This window comes from Monodelphis domestica, chromosome 3, assembly GCF_027887165.1.
Source record: "Monodelphis domestica isolate mMonDom1 chromosome 3, mMonDom1.pri, whole genome shotgun sequence".
NCBI lineage: Eukaryota > Metazoa > Chordata > Mammalia > Didelphimorphia > Didelphidae > Monodelphis > Monodelphis domestica.
In genome coordinates, this window is record NC_077229.1 from 458,327,015 (window position 1) to 458,346,936 (window position 19,922).

Here is a 19,922-nt window from a genome sequence, read left to right on the forward strand (position 1 = left end):
ATAAATACAAAGAATGAGTCTTCATTCTCAAAGATTTTACATACTAAATGAGACTTTTTTAAAAAGCATAAATAAATACAAATAAAATTGAAAAGTAATTAAAACCTCACATGTATATAGAATAGTGAACATTTAATATAGACATGAATCTTTCTAAGGAGTTATTTATCTAAAGTGCTGGAATGTTATCAGGGAGATGACCTTGGGTTCTTTCACCAAGGGCCCTTTGAGATACGTAACTTTTTTCTCTTGGAATTCTACGTAGAATCTGTATGTACGTACATACAACTACTGCTGACCATGATGCTGACTGTGTAATTTGATTACATGGTGCTTATGCCAATATTTAAGAATGTAAGTGATAATGAAATTGAATCTACTGAAAAAAGGTGTGGACCTGGCTTCAATTTACCTTTCGAATGGTATGCTAAGTTTTTCTTGTAAATGTAGGCATTGATATGGTTATTATTTGTATCCCAAGATGGTACATCCGTGGTGTACATATAGTTTTGACCGAAAGCAACTCCGTTTACCAGATTACATAGTTATATTCTATGTTGGTTCACTTATAAGAAGAGAATTCATGGAGCTGAGGCATGGAAGAATTCAATATGACAATTTCCATAGCTATATATTGGATGCATTGATCTCAGCAACTATTTTTCTTTTTTGATTCATTATCTCTCACTCCTACTTAACTTTCCCCATCTCACAGTTGAGGACTTGAGAAAAACCAAATCCATTACAAACATGTAAAGTCAATCCAAACAAATTTTCACATTAACCATGTACAAAAAAATTTCTGCGTTATAAGTCATTTCTCATCCCAACCTGGATAGAATGTTTCATTCTTTATCCTCTGGGAAGTTGGTTGGTCTCTCTGCTAATAAGAGTTCAACACAATAATATTCCATCAAATTTATACAGCATTGCTTTTTCAGTCATTTCCCAATTTGTGGGCACGCCCTCAGATTTTCACTTTTTTTTACCTCAAAAAGAACTTAAATATTTTTGCATATCCTTAGAATTAGACCTTTCCTTTAACCTATCCTCTCTCTAATTCTTCCTTTATCCTTTTCCTTCTTATTTTCCTATTGAATGAAATGGATTTTTGACTTGTATGCTTTTGGCTAATTGAGATGAGAGTCAATTTCAAACGTCAGCTGTCTCCTCTGCCCTGGTTTGCTTAGATGTCTACTTGGGTATATTCTGTTTATATGAGGTAATTTTCCATAATTTTTTTCCCTCTCAGCCTGACTCCATTGTATTCCTTTGCCCTTATGTTTCTTTTTTAAAGATCATCAAGACATTATAGAAATACTTCTAGTCTTGTCTTTCTATGAACTCCTATGATGATAAGCTTCAGAGAACACACATGTATCATTCTCCCTTTATTTTAAATGTAAGCAGTTTATCCTTGTTTAGTTCTTTATCATTCATTTACATTTACCTTTTTATATATCTCTTCATTCCTGTTTTTGAACTTCCAAGTTTTTCTGTAGGGCTAGTCTTTTAAAAAGAATTGCTTCAAAGTCCTCTATTTCATTAAAGATCCATATTTTCCTCCTCTAGTATTGTATTCAGTTTTGCTGGATAAGTTATACTTAACTGTAAGTTCATATCCTTTGCTTTCTGAAATATTGTATTCCATGCTCTTTCATGATTTAGAGTGGTGGCTGCTAAATTGTGTATGATACTGTAGTTCCCTAGAACTTGAATTCTTTCTTTTTGTTTACAGTATTTTTTTCTTTTATATGGAAGCTTTGAGTTTTGACTATAATGTTTTTTACTTTTGTATTTCTTTGAGGAAGCATCTTGTGGATTCTGTTTCCACACTTTGTAAATTTCTTGAAGTAGGATGTGTGGACTTTTTTTTGACAAGCATTTGAATAGTCTAATTATTCTTTTTTCTTTCCTCCTTGATCTTTTTTTTCCAGGGCTGTTGTTTTTGCAATAAGATAGGTTACATTTTCTTCCATTTTCCTCCCTCCTTCCTTTTAACTTTGTTTTAATATTTCTTGTTGCCTCATGACATTCCAATAACTTCTAGTTGGTCTATTAGAATTTTTAGGAATTCTGTTCCTTGGATAAGGTTTTATAATTCTTTTGCCAACTTGTTCATTCTCTTTCCAGCTGATTTCTTACATGGCTCTCATTTCTTTTCTGTTTTTTTGTTTTGTTTTGTTGTTTCCCCTCGGGAGCCTTCATTCCATTTGTAAAAACTTTTAAAAATTCTTTATCTCTTTCAAGAATTATAGTTGAGTTTGTATCCAAGCTTTTTGTTTTTGTTTTTTTAGGGGGGCATTTCTTGTATGTATTTTGAAAACATTCTCTTTTGTATATTTATCCTGGACATCCCTGCTACCATAATATTGCTTTATGATGGAGGGTTGTTTTTTTTTTTGTTTGTTTGTTTGTTTTGCTTTGTTTTTGACTATTCTTTCAGCCAGTTTCCTGATTTTGGACTTGATGTTATGATTAAGCACTACCACACTTTTGGAGAGAAGGTCTGGGCTGATCCTGTTGCAGCTTTCTTCAGATATTGAATCATTCCAAGATCTCAGGGACGGACTGGAGATACACAAGATTTCAGTCTCCCAAAAGAGTCTGATTCAGGGCGCAATCTACTTGCTGCCTCCTTACTCTGAATTTTGCAAGTTCCTGGGTTTTGGTTTGTACAAGCAGAGTTCTGTTATATACTCTGCTCTATCATACAGGTGAATAGCTGTATTGATTCTGTGACAGAATTGTAGGCCTCTCTTTGATCTGGGTAACTTGCTTGTTAATTCCTCTTCAAGCTGAGTTAGATGCTGGAAGTTTGACCCTGCTCTGAGCTTGGAACCTAAACTATGCTGCTGCTGCTGCTTCTGCTGCTTCTGCTTACTGGATTTCTGAACTTCTATTTCTTTTACTGTACCATCCAGGGCCTCTGTATGCAGAACATTTTCTTTTATCTCTATTAAGGGTTAATTTGGTACTAGTTTGACAAAAGTGAGGAGAGCAGTTTGATAAAACAGCTTAATTTGAGAAGTACAGATAGAAAATAGAAAGGAGGAAAGAGAGATTATTACTCTACTACCTTATAACTATACCTAAATTCTTAATTCTAACTAAAATTTCTAAAGAATCCTATTGTAACTGTCTTTGAGGATAGGTTCTTCTGCCTGGCAAACCAGGCCTAACTACCTATACTGCCTACCTAGAAATTTATTCACTAACTAACCACCTATGCTAATAAATAAACAGCCACCACCCAAGAACTCCTTAAATCCATTTCTCTATCCCAACTGTCAGTAGTAAAAACTGCCAGGGGCTCTTGACTCAGAGAGACCCAGATTGACCTGCTCTCTTCAGGGACTAAAGGAAAAAGCCCCTTCAACTGCCAATTTAACCTTTCTTATATATCTCGTCTCCTAGGTAATGGAATCTTCAACTCTCCCTCACAGAAGCCTGCCAGTTCTCTTCTCAGCTCTGCTGCTCTTACTTAGAAATCTGTCTGTTCCTACCTCTTAAAGAGACAGAGGTAGAGATTAAGAAAATTCCTTTAACATCTCCCTATGCCAGCCTAGGCTAGAAAAGGACTTGTGGTTTGTTTGTTTGTTTGTTTGTTTGTTTTTTCTTGAGATTTTTTCCACCAAGATTTTACCTGGTACATTTTATAGATCTTTTGAGGGAAGTTTTGGACAAGAGCTCAATCAACTCTATTGTTTCCTTGTACTTCATCGTTTTGGCTTCACTTCCAGCAACTAAATTTCTGTGAACTTACATATATTCAAATAGCAGCTTCATATTATGTACCCTCTGCCTCTGAAGGCTACTGGAAAGCCCAGGGATACTTCAGAAAATTGGTGAGAGATGTTGTCAAAGTTAAGAATCTAGGGATAATATGTGATACAACTATGGTATCCACTGAATTTTTTTTTTCCATGGAGATTTTAAGTGCCTCCTTAAAAAAAGTTTATTTTGATTTTTTCAGTTAAAAATTTAAAAAATGTATTCTGCCCATTACTACCTTGCTCCTCATATTGTACCTTAAGAACACCATCTTCTTAATTTGGTGAGCCTTTTTTCTGGGATAGTCATAGAATGATAATTTAGATAATTTAGATTGAATCTATCTGTTCGGAAATAGATAAGGATAGCCCTGAGATATAACACCAGATGTTACAATTAATATATTAGTAAACCCCTTATGTGGGCTTTTTAACCTTCCAGAATTTTTTGTGTATCTTCTTCAGAGACCAAGACTATCCAGCCTGGGATTGTGTGTTTTTCTCAGAGAATTTAGCCATCATCTATCCTTGCTTACTAATCACCATGCTGCTTATCATGTGTAGGGGACACTTTTCTGTGTTGTCAATACTATTCAAGGCTTACTAGTTCTCATTAACATGATTGAAGAAAGCATAGGGGGCATGCCTTTCAAATTTATTTATGACACGAAGGTAAGATGGTTGGCCAACAGTTTCAGACATCAAAAGCACCAAATAGCTCCCCCCCACTCCCTGCCTGCCCCAAACCAAACAAATCCCAGGTCCAGAAATGTCTCCATAGTTTAGAATGATGGACTAAATCTAATAATGTGAAACTGAATAGGGTAAATATAGGTCCTACACTAGTTTTCAAAACATTATCTTAAGATGTTTTTGACTTTTTGACTAGGTGTAGTGTATAGGAACCAATTACATTATAAGCTTGATGACTTCCTGGGTAAAGTAAAAGATACAAAGTATGATTTTCTTTTTTTTGTGACTTAGCTGTAATGAAGGGACCTGTTATGATTAACAATAGTTGCGCTGTCTTAGGAGAAAACATTTGAGGTAAAGAATGCCTAAAGTTGTTAATACTCCTGTAATTATTTTGTTAACTTTAGAAGAGGTCTTTTGTTTCAAGGCAGAGAAACACTGAAAACATTTAAAATAATGTAACAAATAATTAATTTATCCTAGTCACATTTTATCTAATTCCAGATTGATTCAAACATAACATAGAATTAAAATGTTCAAAGTACAAATTTACTCATGGATAAAAATAAAGCCTAGCTTATACTCACAGTGCTTTAATTTTGTTCAATAAATTGACAACTTAAATTCATTAGTACAAAAATTAACTTGGATTTTAGAATATAGTCTGTAGAGAGGAAATAATGAAAATGAAAAATTGAGTTTTATATTCCATTACACTATATATTTGTTTTTATAGAAAGAGTCAGTTGGATATTAAGTTGATCATAGGGGACAGATTCAAAAAGGGATTTTATTCAAAAAGGGATTTAAGTCATTCATCTTTTTTTCAGTGTTATAACATAGAACACAATATTTTAAATATTTTTGAGCACTGTGTCTACTTTCTAGAGAAAACTTCAAAATCCTTGGCAGAAATATTCATTGAATAGTATAAAAAGTAAGTTTTAGCAGGTTGTGACTCATTTTATATGCTTAAATAACTTGTCTTGACTTGAATTTCTCTCACTTTACTTTTAGTGGGCATCCTTATTATCATATTCCCTCCACCCCCCAAAAAGAGCCTTTTGTACCAAATGCAAAATTCTCTCTAAGAGTCTTTCTGCAATCTCTTTATTCAGTTATTCATCTTTCACTGATAACAAAACTGCTTCTTTTCAGAAGTTTGTTACTGTTAATTTAAGAGCGTTTGTGGTTTTAAGTTGAAGAGTACATTACTTTATTTTATTTTTTAAAAAAAACCTTACCTTCTGTCTTAGAATCAATACTGTGTATTGGTTTCAAGATAGAACAATAAGGGCTAGGCAATGGGGGTTTAGTGACTTGCCCAGGGACACCCAGCTAGGAAGTGTCTGAGGCCAGATTTAAACCCTTCTCTAGGCCTGGCTCTTAATCCATTGTGCCACCCAGGTGTACCCAAAGAGTACTTATTACTTTGATAAAGTGTATTTTATCTTTTATTGATAACAAAACTGCTTATTTTCAAAAGATTGTTACTAAGAAAGCTTGTGGTTTTAAGTTGAACAGTGCATTACTAGATAGTGTATTTTGTACATGGTGACTACTTGAGAAATATTAATATATTCTATCAATTAAGGTAAATGAGAATAAAATCCATTTCTATTTTTAAGCTCCTATCTTCTGCCTCAGTATCCATTTTAAGACATAAAAGTGTTAAGGGTTAGGCAATCAAAGTTAAATGTCTTATCCGGGGTAACACTGCTAGAAAATGTCTGCTGCCACATTTAAACACAGGTTCTCCTGACATCAGGTCTTACATTTTTTTAACTATATCTCTATTAATAGTTTAAAAAACTGAACTAGGAAAATAAGACTGAATATATTACTGATTCTTTTATCTTTTCTCATCTTTTCCTTTAGTACCCTTTTATAAATATGCTATTTGTTCCCTCTTCATTTTCACTAAGGACAGGTCTTTGTGCATTTAGTTGATTCTTAACAAATTAATTAGTACATTATTACCTGTATAATAATTTCTTTGATCAATACAGGAACTTTCAGCTCTATTTATCTCTAACTCTTTTGATTCTATGAAGACTAGGTTCTCATTCTTATGACTTAAAATAGCTTCAGAGATGATAAGCCTCCGTGGAGTCTGTGCCATGTACCTTTTTTTTTTTTTAAATCAAGTTGTTCAAATGCTTGGTAGTTTATGCATAAACAATATTTGTTCTATGATAAACTATTGAGGATATTTCAAGATGTACAGATCTACTTTATAGCCATATTAAACATATTAATAAATCATATCTTTTTTTTGTGCAATTGCAACTCATGCTTGTGTGCAATTTCTATTTGTTCTGTTTTAGATTCTCCTTTAGAAATGCATCGAGTGTTCTCAAAGTCTTTTTTTACATTTTGTGGAACCAATGGAGTCCATCTGTTTCCCCTTGCTCTTGCTTCATGACTTGTTAACTGTGGTTTTCCATTATATATTTCCTTTCTGGCATCTCTTAAGATATTTTTTGAGAGTAGGACATTATTGCAATCTATTGGTGCCTACAATGAATCTTCTCTTTGCCCTTCAGCTCTTCTGCAATTTTCAGTATTACAAGATTGTGGTGTTCCAAGATTTATAACATTGTAGCATCAACGGGTGAACCTTTGTCTTGAAAAGATGACTCTATTTTTCTTCTGAAGAGCAGCTTGGGATAGTTAAAAGAATTGTGCAATTTCCCAAATGTAAGCCAGCCTACTTTCTTCCTACTATTCAGTTCTAGTCCCAGTTCATTGACCATCTGCAGTGCCTGACCCCGATATATATTCTGATGTACTAATTCAATGGACTGGCCACCCAACTAGTTATTAGTATGTGGAATTGTATAATAATGACTTGGAGTAAAATATTCTGAAATAATCAAAGACATTCACTATGAGGGTGTTTTCTTTCTACTTGCTTTAAACTAGCATTTTAATGTTTCCTTAGAAATGTTATAAAAGAATATCAGCCTTAAAATGTCACATCTTTCATAGGATTTCTATTTTTGCTTGCTGCAGAAAATTGCTATGAAGCTAGAACTAGCCTGAGGTTTGTTTTTTTTTTTAACCAATTAAATTTTAGTTACTTAAGTTATCATCAACCATATCAGGTCTTAAGATAGTTTATTTCACCTGAGGAAACATTCATGAACCATATACCATGTTTTAGGAACTGAAGGAAATATAAAAGTGTAGATAAGACAGGGTTTCCTCTCCAATGGATAGTATAATCTATTATGCACAAATAATTATAATAAAAAAATACATACGTTTTTAAGAGAAGTAAAAGCTATATGAGGTTTAAAGAAGAAGTTGTTAACACCTGTGGGATTAAGGGCAGTCTTTATGGAGAAGTTGTGATGGAAAGAAAAAATTGTGAGGAGGGCATTCTGGGCATTGAGAATATGAACAAATGAAAGTGTAGAATAAGTATGGCAGCTAACTTTATTTTTAGTTCTTTCTGGTACTCTCCAAGTCAAAAACATAAAGCACAAATTAGTTCTTAAAGATCCTTTTCCCCCCATGACTTTCTACTTCCTGACTTCTCTGGCTTGTATCATCTCAGCCAAAATTCCACCTTTAATAAGCCTTTCCAGTCTCTGCACCAACTTCCCCTCAATTTGTCTGTTGCTTATCCTCTGTCTCTCATTTGCACTGTATTTTGTTTGTAGGTAGTTGTTGATGTTTTGTCTCCTCCATTAGAAGGTGAGCTCTGTGACAATAGGAGCAGTGATTTTGTTTTTCTTTTTATCTCCTTTGTAGTTTGAGACAGGAACCTCCCTGTCTTCAAGAGAAAGATCTGATAAATTTTACTTCTTTGTATTTATAATTCTAGCCAAGTACAGCACACACAGAAATAGACTGAATTAGGTGATATGTATTATATTAGATTTTAAAATGTAAATCCTAGAGTTGGGAACATGTATTTAACTTAGACAAATAGCTCATTTTGAGTATTCAATGTTATTAATAACTGTCACTTTCAGCTTCTTATATGATTTGTGGAGAGTTTCCATTTCCTTTGGAAGATTTTGGAGCATTTTCTTGTATATTTTCTTCTATCTCCTCTGTATTTTGTATTTTGGCTCCATAGAATGTGTCCAAAGTCGCCCCTTTCTTCTTATTTTTCTTGGTATTTTGGGGCTTCTGTGCTTCTGTGGAGTTTGCCATCTCTGAATGTGGAGGATTAGCTTTTCTTATCTCTGTCTGGTGTTCAGAGGCTTTAGTCCTGGGCAGATTGTCGGTTCTATGAGGTTTCCCTGGGTTAAATTGAGTATGCCTCACTGGAACTGGAGTGGAAGGGTTGGACCAGGAGGCCACACTCTCCCCCAGCTCTCTGGGTCGGGTTGCTTTCTGGAAGTTGCCTTCAGAATAGCTGGCCGTGAGGCTGTTTCGTTGGCCTGCGGGGGGGATGGGCTGCGGCTTCCCGGAGCTCCAAGTGCAGTGACTTTCACTGAGACTTGGATAGCAGGATCCAGCCCATGAGGCTGTCTTGCCCGCCCTGGGGGTTGCTGTTGTTTCAGACAAGCCTGCTCTCTGCGGGGGAGCTCCGAGGGCAGTGACTTTCACTGGGACTCAGATAGAAGGCCCTGAGGGTTGCTGCCCTCTGCGGGGGGGAGCTCCGAGGGCATTGACCCTCACTGGGACTCGGATAGAAGGCCCTGAGGGTTGCCGCTGCCTCAAACGACCCTGCTCTCTGAGCCGTGCGGGGCTGCGGCTTCCCGGAGCCCGGGACTCTGCGCTCCTACCCCTTAGGTCCGAGTGATCTCGGGTTCTGGCTTTTGAGGGGGGCCGTACCTTTTGATCCGGGTCCAGGTCCAGGAGGAGGATTCCCAGGGTCTATGCTGTTGATCGCTTTGAATTTCGGCGCCTTAGGAGCTTATAGTTTGAGATCGGTCGGGAAGGGTTTTCCGGAGATCTGAACTTCAGCTTTCTCCAAGCCGCCATCTTGACCGGAAGTCCTCAGCTTCTTATATGAACATTCTCTTACCACCTTTCTCATACCTTCTTTTGATCATTTAATTCCCAAATATTTTTAACCCTAAAATTGTACTATAATTAATTAATATGCTTTTTTGACTAGATTGTTGAAATTCCCTTCTCATTGACTAGTAGTTGTGTTTATCAGCACCACCCTCATGGTATTTATATACTGTCTTATACTCTTGATATTTTTTCATCTTATCTGTCCTGTCTAATGAGTTGGAGCATATATTTGTGAATGTAAGGGACTGTAACTTCCATTTTTTAATAAAAATATTATACTTGGCACTCTTACAATCAACCTTTTGAGAAATTTAATGCAATGCTTATCACCATCATTTTAAAATGAGGAAATTGAATTTCAGAGAAATTATGGCTACCTGTGATTACATGTCTTTAGAACTGAGATTCAAATTCAGGCACTGGATTCTAAGCCTAGTTTTCTTTGCACTATACTAGCCATCATGATTCAGTGATTATAGATTGTCTGAAGTGGCATTTTTCCAAATGAAATCCAACAGGTTGGTATCAGTTATTTTCATTTTAACCGGATAGAAGAGTTTTTTCTTCCTAAGAATCAATTGATTATAAAGCTAACTTTACTTTAACTCTTACAGTTTCTTTATTTTTATCACTAAGCTATTTGTTCACATCACATAAACTAGCTTTATTTGTTTCTAGAGCACTTTGATTTCCCATTAGGTTTTATTTAGAATGGGATGATAAAGGACTCCTTGGACTTTCTAAAATGTTTCCAAATTCCCCCCAATGGGACAATCATTCTTGATAATTTTATACTTGAACACTGTTGATGACTTCATTATGATTTATAGTTTGCCAGGATCCCTGAGGACATTTGTAGATTTTTTTCCACATTTTTGTTCTTGACTTTGAAATTCAACTTCTTAGTTGTGGGCATAAGAAGTTGATTAAACTGTCTTGTTTTATTGTCATTCTTAAAACCATAACTCTAAATCAATAATTTATATTTTTACTATTTTTATTAATTATTATTTCATATGACTTCTATGCATAAATCTCTAACATATTTTTAAAAAATTCATCAATTGCTATGTGCTTGACATTGGGGATATAGCAATGAATAAAAAGAACAAGAGTCTTGCCCTTAATTTACAACCCTAAAGGAAGAGTATATTATGTAAACAAATAAGAATGATAGCTAGTAGAATGTGATAGGTGCAAAGGAGAACTGTATTGAGGTAGGAAAATTGTATATGGCAATGGAAGATCACTGTCTCTTTCACTGGGGAGAATTAGAAAACACTCTTTGGAGGAGATGGGACCTGCACTATGTCTTGATAGCAGAGAAAGATTTTAACAACTGAACACCAGATGGAAGTATGTTCCAAGGCCAAGGAATGGCGTACATAAATGCACAAAGCGGGGAGAGGAAAGAAAAGATACATACATGTACAGTAAGTGATACATTCTGGCAGCACTGCAGAGAAGGAAGTTCTCTGAAATAAGACTAGAAAGGTCAAAAACCAAATCATAGAAGACATTAAAGGGCAAGTTGAAGAACTGGGCTTGTACACCAAAGGCAAGACTGAATTACTGGAGATTTCTGGGCAGGAAACTGTTATACTCTTGTCTTTGCTTTAATAGCTAATAATAATAATAATAATAATAATAATAATAATAATAATACCTAACATTTATGGGTTTAGTTTAGAAAAGGCTTTACACATCTCATTTTATCCCTCACTACAACCCTGTGAGGTAGATTCTATTACAATCCCTAATTTGCAGCTAAGATAGCTGTGGGAGATAGGAACTTGTTCAGAGTCACACAATTAGTAAGTTTATGAGGCTAGTTTGAACTCAGGTCTTCTGACTCTGGTGGTCCAACACTATCCATTCTATCACCTGACAATACATATATACATAATATTCCTATGCTTTAGTATTATAATTCTGGCAGCTATAATTGATTAGAGTGGACATAAACTGTTTTAGGGTAAGCCATTTAATTAACATTTTTAAGCCTTAGTTTCCTCATCTATCAGATGAAGGGATTAGACTAGATAAGTGACCTCCTAAGGCCTGTTCTAGCCATTAAACTATAATTTTGTAATCAAATCAATTATGAAATTACTAAAGTAGTCTAGATAAGAGATGATGAGCAATTGGATTAGGGTTATGGCAGTGAGTGGAGAGAAGGTGATGAATGTGAGAGATAATGTGATGACTGATTGGGCTTAGAGCATTAGAAGAACAGTTGGAAGCCAAACTTAGAAATGGTCATTTAATCTGTTGCAGTATGCATCTTCATAAATTTTCCTGCTTCAGGAAAAGCAGACGTGGAGATTGAGGAAGAAGGAAAAAGCTTCTTTCAAATGGTAGTTGCTTTATTAAGGGAAGAAGGATGAACATTTTCCTGCTCTGTATTTTATACTAAAAAGATTTTTGCTGATACTTTGCTGGTTGTTTAATGGGCTTTAAATTTTCACCAACCCAGTGGATTTGCCATTCATCCCTTCACAGTCTCTATAAAATGTTCTCTTGTTCCTCTACTTTGTAAGACAGGATTGTGTGGGGAAATTGAACTGGATCTGGAGACAGAGGTATCTGGGTGGAAATCTCACTTCTTTTACTACCTGTGTGACCTTAGGCAATTCCTTTTGCTTCCCTAGATCTTAGGTTCCTCATTGGTAAAAATGAAGTAGTTGGATTATGTGATATCTTCTAGCCTTAAAGCCATATATTCATTTTAAAGCAGTTTTGTCTGTTATGTACTTTCTATCCCCAGTCCATCCTAACTGGACCCATATTTCTTCCTCTAATATTTACACTATGTTATCCTTTTAACCTTAGCAGAGCCTTCCCATCACATTAAAATTGAAGGCCAAGTTCCTTTGCCTTTTGATTCACAAATTAATAGTAACATCCCTGACAATTCACATATTTTGTTTCTTTTTTACCCTTCAATTTTTTTTTCTCCTTTCTGCTTTCTGGAATCAGCCTTCTGCAATTCTTTTTAGATAGATTTTATACAGTGGCCCCTTTATTCCCTTTACTATCGCTCTACTGAGCTTTTTTGTCAAATTGTACCATATGCATGGAATGTTTTCCTGCTGAAGTTCATTAAAGCTTTCCTATCTCGTAATTTTAGCTCTTGAAATCTTGCTTCTTCTTGAATCCTTCATGAAATTTGCTGGAAAAGTTAAAATCACCATCCTTTTTTTTTAAACATACTTGCTCTTTTTAAAATTATATTTAATTTTTTATTGACATTTTTGTTCAGGCATGTGATTCATTGATAGCAAAAACACATCAATCCTTCCACCTATGCAAATAGACTAGTATTCAATAACTCATAATTTAGAGTTTCCTGGGTCCCTGCAAAGTAAAGTTACTTGCCCAGGATCATACAAGCAGGAAGTAAGAATCAGAAGCAGAACTTTAGCCAAAGTTTTCCTGACTCTGAGACCAGTTTTCTCTCCTTAATACCATGCTGCTGCTTCTTGTCGTGCTGCCATATTTTCCTATGGAACATGCAGATAAATGTTTAATATTTAAGCTAATTCTCATTTCATAGTTTCTGTATTCAAGATATCAGGATCATAGATATAAAACCGGAAGGGGCAGACATATTGGGGGCTTTCATTCTTGAATCTTTCTGAGATGCTATCATAACCTACAAAACACTGGTATGAACCACTCTTACTAGTCAGTATTTTTTGATTATTTACTTTTAATTTCAAATCATCCCTCCTTCCCTGAGAGGTCAAGAAGTCTGATATAGATTTCACATGTGCAATAATTAAAACCTTTTTCCATATTTGTCATGTTGGGGAAGAGAACTTGGAACAAAAAATGAAGAAAGTGAAATGTGATATGTTTTTGGTCCGTATTCAAATTCCATCAAATTCTATCACTTCTTTCTCTGGAAGAAGATAGCATTTTTCATCATGAGTCCTTGGGAATTGTCTTAGATCAATGTATTGCTAAGAATAGCCAAATTATTCATGATTGTCCCTCAAGCAATATTGCTGTTACTATATACAATATTCTTCTGGTTCTCTTCACTTCATTTTGCATCAGTTTATGTAGGTCTTTCTGAAATCATCCTTCTCACCACTTCTCATAGCATAATAGATTTCCATTAAATCAAATACCATGACTTGCTCAACCATTCCCCAATTGATGAACATGCCTTCAATTTCCAATTCTTTGCTACCACAAAAAGAGCTGCTATAAATATTTTTGTACACATATGTCTTCCCCTGCCCCCCCTTTTTTTTCCTCTTTGTGATACAGAACTAGTAGTGGTATTGTTGGATCAAGGCTATGTACAATATTAAAGCCCTGTGGGCACAGTTCCAAATTGCTCTACAGAATGGTTGGATCAGTTCACATCTCTACTAGCAGTGCATTAGTGTCCCAGTTTTTCCTACCCTTTCCAACATTTATCATTGTCCTTTTCAGTCATATTAGCCAAAATAATAGGTGTAAGGTGGTAACTCAGAGTTGTTTTAATTTGCATTTCTCTAATCAAGAGTTATTTAGAGCATTTTTTCCAAGTAACTAAAGATATCTTTGATTTCTTTATCTGAAAACTGCTTGTTCATATCTTTTGACCATTCTTCAATTAGGGAATGACATATTCATATAAATTTTTCTCTGTTTTCTATATATTTGAGAAATCAGGCCTTTATCACTTATACTTGCTATAAAAATATTCTCCTAGCTTTCTGCTTTTCTTCTAATCTTGGTGGCATTGGTTTTGTTGTATAAAACCTTTTTAAATTTAATATAATCAAAATGATCTATCTTACATCCTGTAATGCTTTCTCTCATTTAGTCATTAATTCTTCACTTATGGAAATTATTCCCTTTATGTCTAAATCTTACCCAGTTAGACTTCTTATTGGTATATGGTTGTTAGAGATGTTGCTCTAAACCATTTTATGCTATACCTTTTTCTAGTTTTCCCAGAAGGTTTTGCCAAATAATTTCTTTTCCCTAAAGCTTGGATTTTGGGGTTTATCAAATATCAAATTACTATGATCAGAGGTGGAGTCAAGATGTCAGCCTAGAAGGAGCAGAAATTCAGACCTCTGAATACCCTTCCTTACTGATTACAAACTAAATGCTCCTGGGGGACTAAAAATCAAACCTAACAACAAGACAGAGCCAAGGAACCCTCCTGCTGGACTCAATTCAAAAGGTACCCCCCCCCCCCCAAGCCAGAATCCAAGAACACTCAGGTTTAAGGGGAAGGCAGAAGGAAGGTCCCAAGACCCCTCCCCCTGCCCACCTAGAACGCTGAGCCTCCAGCGGCAGCGGGAACCTCTGGATGGGCAAACGTGCTGGTCTGGAGGGTGTACTTTGTGGGCAGGGCTGTGCCAAGCTCAGAGTGTTGAATACAGACTGCGGGGAAGGAGCTGGAGAGGGAGCATAGAGTTGGCAGCCTCACCAGAGCTGTGGAGATCCTCCATATTTGCTCCAGCCTTCCAGTAGATTTTGGTCTCAGAGCATACCCAGCCCAACCCAGCTGAACTTAATCCCATCAAAAGTCTTCAGAACTCAGGGAAGCCCAGGCTCCACACCCCTCCCTCATTGACTGCTGGACATTAATCCAATCAAAGCCTCCAGAGGACAGGGAAGCTCAAACCCCAACAACCCTCCTGCACAGACTGCATCTAGAGACCTGTCTAAGCTTCAAGAGGGAAGACTGACAGAAGCCTCCAAAACCAAAAAAATCAGAGGAGCAAGAGCACAGACAAATACAGGGAGCAAAGAAGGGGTGAATATGAGCAAACAACAGAAAAGGAAGAAAGAAATTACAATAGACAGCTTCTATACGGCGAACGGAACAGAGGGGGAGGGATCAGCAAACGATAAATCAGAAATCCCAGCGAATTGGATACAGGATTTGGAAGAACTCAAAATGCAATTCAAAACACAATTAAGAGAGGCTGAAGACAATTGGGAAAAGAATGTAAAAACTACAATAAGTCATCTGGAAACAGAGACACTTGAACTAAAATGAGAAAATAGTGTCTTGAAAGCCAAAAATCAACCAGCTGGAAAATGAGGTAAAGGAGATAAAAGATGAGGTAAAGAGGATAAAAGATGACCCCAATAGGGGGCAGCTGGGCAGCTCAGTGGATTGAGAGCCAGGCCTAGAGACGGGAGGTCTTGGTTCAAATCTGGCCTCAGACACATCCTGACTGTGTGACCCTGGGCAAGTCACTTGACCCCCATTGACTAGCCCTTACCACTCTTCTGCCTTGGAGCCAATACACAATATTGAATCCAAGATGGAAGGTAAGGGTTTAAAAAAAACAAAGAAAGATGACCCCCATAGAAAATCAGACCAGAAAGAGAAGAATGACCAAAAAGCCAGGGATGAAATCCAGTCTTTAAGAACAAGAATACAACAACTAGAATTAAGTGACCTCACAAGGCAACAGGACCCTATAAAACAAAACCAAAAGAATGAAAAAGTTGAGGAGAATATGAAGCATCTCATTTATAAAACAGAAGAGTTAGAAAATCTTTTGAGGAGAGACAATTTAAGAATCATTGGTCTACCAGAAGACCATGACAAAAGAAAAAGCCTCGACACAATACTATAGGAAATTATTCAAGAAAACTGCCCTGATATTCTAGAACAAAAGGGAAAAGTGGAGATTGAAAGAATCCACTGATCACCTCCTGTACTTAATCCCCAACTGACAACACCAAGGAATGTTATAGCCAAATTCAAGAACTATCAGACCAAGGAAAAAATATTAAAAGCTGTCAAGAAGAAGTCATTCAGATACCATGGAATCACATTGAGGATAATGCAGGATCTTGTTGCATCCACATTGAAGGACCGAAAGGCGTAGAATATGATATTCTGAAAAGCAATGGAACTAGGTCTACAACCAAGAATCAACTACCCAGCAAAACTGACTATATTCTTACAGGGGAAAGTATGGTCATTCAACAAAATAGAAGAATATCAAGCATTTGTAAAGAAAACACCAGACCTGAACAGAAAATTTGATGCCCAAGCACAGAACTCAAGAGAATCATCAAAAGGTAATTTTTTAAAAAAGGAAAAAAGAAAAACAAAACAAAACAAACAACCCCCCTCCCTTTTTTTAAAGAGACTCAATAAGTTAAAATGTTATATATCCCTATAAGAAAAGAGATCATTGATAACTCTTAAAAACTGTTGTTATCACCTGGGCAGCTATTAGAATTACACTTAGAGGGAACAGTGACAAACTGTATAGGATGAAAGGACAAGACATAAATAGGCATATAGATATATGCATGCATAAATACATATACATGTGTGTGTGTGTATATATATATGTACATATACTAGAGCTAAAAAAAGAGGTTAATACTAAAAGAAATGGGAAAAGAAACAAATGGTAAATTTATATGTCACAAAGAAGCTCATGGCGGGAGGGAGGAGAAAATCAATGCACTGGAAGGGTAAAGAGGTTGGAGATAGGAAATACTCAATTCTTACCTGCTTTGAAATTGACCCAATGAGGGAAGAACAATTCAATCCATTGGGGCAGAGAATAGATTCACGCCCTGTAGGGGAGTAGAAGGGTAACAAATGGACTGGTGGAGAGGGAAGCAGTACAAGGGAGGGAGAAGATGGGAGGGTACAGGGAAAGTAAGGGGGGGAATAATAAGGGATGGGGTAGAAAGGGAAGTAAAATAAGGATGGGAACTAGGGGTACTGGTTAAAAACAAACATTGGTGTAGAAGGAAATAGTGAAAGAAGAAAAGGCAGGACCAGGAGTAGAAATCAAAATGCTGGGAAATACACAGCTAGTAATCATAACTCTGAATGTGAATGGAATGAACTCATAAAACGCAAGCGAATAGCAGAGTGGATTAGAATCCAAAACCCTACCATATGCTATCTCCAAGAAACACCATATTGCAAGTCTTCTTTTAACTAGAACATCTTCATCTATCTCTGAATGTGCTACAATAAGACATCTCCTTGTGGAATCACCAGCCTGTGATGAACAGCCATATTCCAAAATTCCTACTCATTTCTTTTAATTTGAGACATTAAAAGAGTATATGTATTTAATTCACATTTAAATGTGATCCAAGGAATGTTAGTTTTATTATTCAAGTTCCTCTGAGATATTATTAAAAAAAATAGAAGGCCCATACTCCCAGAGGTCTCATGATTCAGTGCAACAAGTGTAGATTTATTCACTGTAAAACAGTCTAGGTCTCCTATGCTTAATTTTTGTTTTTGTTCTTAATACCATTTTTCTGCCTTCCTTGAGGAAATGCATTCAGCTTTCATTTATTGAATATCTATTGTACTGCAAAATGTCTTGAAGGAGAAAAGAATAAATAAGACAGGCCCTTAATGGCACTATAATTTAGCAAGGGAGGTAAGACATGCATAGAATAATAATATTACAATATAGAATGTGATTAAGAGGAGTTCAGAATTTCACAGATTATTTCTGGCAGGAGGAATGAAAGAATGCTTTCTCAAAAGGATGCTAAGATTTTGGCAATCATAGAAGAGTAAGTAGTGCGCTTCAGGCAGAGAGAACAGTATGAGCAAAGTCACTGAGGCAGGGAAGCATGAGGTTTCTTGGGGAACTGTACATAGTTGGCTAAAGTTACTGAAAGGGAGTATCACAAATTAAGGCTGAAAATTGAGTTTGGGATGAATTTATAGAGGGTATTGAAAGTTTTTAGGTGAAAGAGGAATTTGGATTTTATTTGGTAAGCAATATGGAACCATCATAAACATTTTTGAGCAGCATAGTGACATCAGAGTTGTAAAATTGGAAGTGGGATATATTGGTAGGAGATTAGAAACAAGATACTTGTTAAAGGCAATTTTACTGGTTGTGAAATAATGATTGGCAGGAGAGAGGGACAAGGCAAACTGACAAGATTTTGATATGGACTGTGGGATGACTGGGAAGAAAGAACCTGAAGTGGCTGGAAATTGGTGATGATATTATTTTATAGGAAGGAAGTTCAAATTTTGGAGTAGGATGATGTGTTCAGTGTTGGACAGGTCTAATTGCTTGACATCCAGGTGGCAGTGCTAATCATGCATTGCTAATCAATAACTTTTGAAAGAGGGGATGGTTTTCAGAGCCTCTAGAGGAATTTGGAATTTATTTAAGAAACTGAACTATTCCTGTTAAGGCTCAGAACCTGAGAATCCAGAACTGCGACTATCCAGCATGGAATCTTTAGGAGAATTCTAGGGGTGAGTTCAATATACCTTGCATATGACAAGTTGGTTGAGTAAGTTGAAAGTTAGTTGAAAATACCCTAGGCTGGAAAATGAAGGAAATGGAAGAGCCTAGAAGTAGGCAGATATTTCAACTCAGTCTCCAATAAGCACCTGTTGTATACTGTGAGTTTTTGTATTATAGGATCAGGTTGTAATTTAGATAGAGGATGTCTAATACCCTTTCATGGTTTCAGAATAACATTAGATTCCCTTGTACCCTAACCCTTATCATGTACTTCCTTACTCAACAGTACACTAGTAATTAAGATGAGACAGTAAAAGGATGGAATTTGGCATTTATGAATCACTGTTCCTTTCCCATCCACATTATATTAATAGTGTTTCAAGAGTACACAACATACTTTTTGTCTTGGAAAGACAGCAGACAAACTTGTCTGACAGTCCCTCTCCTGTGTTTCCCAGTGACATCCTCACTGTTTAGAAGTTAAAATAGGAAGAACAAAGGATTCCAGAATTTAGAAAATCAAGATTATCAAAGCTCTTACTGAGAGAAGGGTGCTGTTTAGCTGACACATAATCCAGGTGTTATCTTATCTCCTCTGTTCTCCTTTGGTTCTGAAAAGTGTCAGTCTCACTTGAAACTCTGTAATTAGAATTGGTGAAAGCTTGGTAAAATGTTCCAAGACATTTAAGATACTCAGCCTTGTGGCCAGGATTAGTAGAAATAGAGGGACTGTTTAATTCAGCTGAAGGCGACTATAATATCTTTTATTTAAAAATATTTTGGAGATGGAGGCTGTACATTCTCTCCAGGAAATGTATTTGACTTGTAGGTGTAATGATCATTTTTTACTTCTTTAAGCTACGTATGGTAAGGTAAGAAAACAGAAGGGAGAAAGTGGAAGTGAAATTCAGATGAGTCATTGTAATACCTCCTATAAATCCTAAAGAAGAAATCATTGGAAATAAGAGATTTAGAGTGAAAGCATCTGTTTGGTATTTACCTGGGTAATGAAAGGTAATTTATTCACTCCTAGTATACCTTTCCTCATACCTTATTTCACTGGTCTTTTTGTTTCCCTGTGAAACCTAAAGTTGTTATCTTACATGGATAATAACTGTATGGGATGAACACCCTTGGGTATTAGTGCTATCTTCATATTTCAGGAAAACTGATACCAATAAATAAGTACAGTTACATTTTTAAATAAATTTCCAGATTAATAGAAATTGTTATTTTAAAAGGACTA

At 36.0% G+C, this 19,922-nt stretch overlaps 1 protein-coding gene across 7 annotated transcripts in view; it reads left to right on the forward strand.

The window, feature by feature from the left end:
- Positions 1 to 19,922, forward strand: part of XRCC4 (X-ray repair cross complementing 4) — a 433,707-nt gene that overhangs the window by 3,554 nt on the left and 410,231 nt on the right. For 2 of the 7 annotated variants that reach the window (XM_056824612.1, XM_007487351.3), the window contains exon 1: positions 3,463 to 3,848. The exons of the other annotated variants lie outside the window; for them this stretch is intronic. The gene's annotated coding sequence lies outside the window, so the exon portion shown is untranslated. Of the gene's footprint in view, positions 1 to 3,462; positions 3,849 to 19,922 lie in introns of those variants that run through there. 7 annotated transcript variants of the gene reach the window in all.